The following is a 2706-nucleotide window of genomic DNA, read 5'->3' on the forward strand; positions in this document are numbered from 1 at the left end:
AGAGTGTTGGTGTTTTTGTACCTACTCTGCAGTGCACTTCCCCAACTGCTTCTACGTCTATACCTAAATGGTAAAAAGACAGAGAGTCCCAAAAAGGACAATCAAAAGAGGTTTGCCACACTCTCTAGGGACCACAGCTTCTTGTATTAAAGTGAACAGTTCCCCTTCCACAGAGATTCAGGCTCCTAAGGGCCCTCTTGCCTCAGCTTTTGCAGAATTACATAGGGGCCAGAAAGTAAAAGAACCTAGAAAGGAAAAAAAATAGGAGGGTGTTAGGAAACCCCTTTCCCAGTCTTTAAGGTAAATGAGAGGGCTTCTTCTGGAATCCTCTGTCATTACTAACACCTACTTCTGAATTTCAGACTGTGTTGAGTCCAAGACAAGGTATATCAGAGGAAAATAAAATCATGAAACTTTGAATTCTTGTCCTCTCCAACCATTCTGCTCTGATTTACCTTCAAAATCTTCAAACTGATTCTCTAAGCGTTTATTCAGATTTTATAGCTGCAATGAGTGTGAGAGAGAGTATACTTACTCCTTCTTACCTGGAATTGTGATCTGGAAATAATATAGATAGAAAATGTAGCTATTAAAACCCAGAAGACACCAGGATGGTGTGAAATTTGCCTGAGATGTCATCTAGAATTAGTAAGGAGTACTCTCCAGTGTGTATTAGAGGTAGAGTGACCATCATCCAAACTAAGACACATTTTCAGAGTGAGATTTATAGTTGGACAACAGGTGTAAATCAGAAACTGGAATATATGGTCACCATATATAGAAAATGGAGTGGGAAATGTAAAGACTTTTCTTATTGTAGTCCACTGAGTTCAACTGTTTGGTTACCATTAGTTTCTTATATACAGAAAAATTTGTTTCAGCTACCCAGTTTGTTTGGATTGATTTGCATGTAAGAAATGTAAATCAACCCTTGTTCCAAATGCTAATTTGTCGTCTTCTATGTATCTAATAACCTGGAAAAAGTATAAAGTATATTCCATAAATGTCAGCTTAGAGAGTCCCCCCCGCCCTGCCTCTTTTTTTTGAGTAGGTACACACCTGAGGCCGAGTTTGAATTTCTGTGAAGCTAAGAACAAAACTCTGGACCCCTGGACAGATCAGTTTTAGCAAAATTTATTTTAGGATAAAATAAACCTGGGTAAACTGGCCCAAAAGAGGTTTCTGACTCTTAGATCTGAGAGAGAAGCTGGCAGGAAAACCAGGGGTTCTGGCCATCACCATGGCACAAGGACACAATGACAGTGTGGATTCTTCCCCACTGAGACCCTACAATGAGCCTTCCCACAAGAAACTTCCTCCAGGAATAATTTATACCTTTTAACTCATCTTTAACTTCATCACTGAAATTCCCAACAAGGATGTTGCTTGGTGCCAAAGCCACAGTGGTTTTTATGATGTGGGAGCCTCTGTGGAAAAAGAGTTCAGAGCATTTCATACAGGCTCCAAGCGGTGGCTAGATGATGCTCGATGACTTCTGTCCATCCTGAACTGGGATCACGCTCATATGGTGAATGTGACACATTACAGTCAAATGAGTCCAGAAAGTTGCTTGTCTTATTGCTCAAATGCATCGTTCCACTCAGACAGGGATGACAGAGTGTGAAGATTTTACATTCCTATGTGACCAGAACATTAACTACAAATTGAACTCTCCTAAGGAGGACACATGAGAATGGGATCCATCTGGTCTATCAGAAACTATGACTGGGTGCTCTAGCATAGCACCCTGTCACTTGGGACTCAGCTGGAATCAGTAGGTCAGGAAGCACGTGCAAGGAGTGCCAGCCTCGCTGGGCAAAGGGCTCAGACCAGAAAGTTCTGTTCAAGCTCCATTCTTGCTGCCTTTTGACCAATGTATGTATTTACTTCCTGAACTCTTAATCTGGGCTGCTAACTCCTGCCACTGCCTTTCTACTTTATAAGTAAATACTCGGCCATGCCTTGTTTCCTCATTGGCCTGATCATTTTTTTAAAAGATTTTATTTGTTTATTCATGAGAGACAGAGAGAGAGAGAGAGGCAGAGACACAGGCAGAGGGAGAAGCGGGCTCCCTGTGGGGATCCTGCTGCAGGACTCGATTCCAGGACCCCGGGATCATGACCTGAACCAAAGGCAGATGCTCATCCTCTGAGCCACCCAGGCGCCCCAGGCCTGATCATTTTGACCTGCTTGTACCTACTTCCCATGGTCCAGGGTACGGTTGTGTAGTTCACGCTCTGCCCAATGGCCAAGGGGATAAGGAGGGGCCGAAGTTAGCCCTACATTGCTCCCCTAGCCTTGTGTCTGGCACGGGGCTGTGCCTCAACCCCCCCAGCCCTGGAAGGGCTCCTTCCTCTATTTCAACTGCTCAGAGGGGGCACTTCCCTCAGGGACAGAGTAGAGACTGATGGAGGCCCTGTCTGCCCCTGGTTCCCCTGTGGTTTCTGCCTTTCGCACTTGTTTTCTGTACTCCAGAGTTAATGGGTGAACATGGATGGAATAAAACTAGGTGTTTCTTTCTTTCTGAGGAGCTTTAGGCAAAGTTTAAATCATTCACTTCTAACAAAGTAATATTTATTTGATTGCAAATATATATATATATATATACATATATAAATTTATACGTATAATAAATAACAGACATGAGAGTAGAGCAACAGAACAAAAGTGGCTGTATCTGCCCATTCTGCTCAGACCACTTGGAAA

Source organism: Nyctereutes procyonoides, unplaced genomic scaffold, assembly GCF_905146905.1.
Source record: "Nyctereutes procyonoides isolate TBG_1078 unplaced genomic scaffold, NYPRO_anot_genome, whole genome shotgun sequence".
Taxonomy (NCBI): Eukaryota; Metazoa; Chordata; class Mammalia; order Carnivora; family Canidae; genus Nyctereutes; species Nyctereutes procyonoides.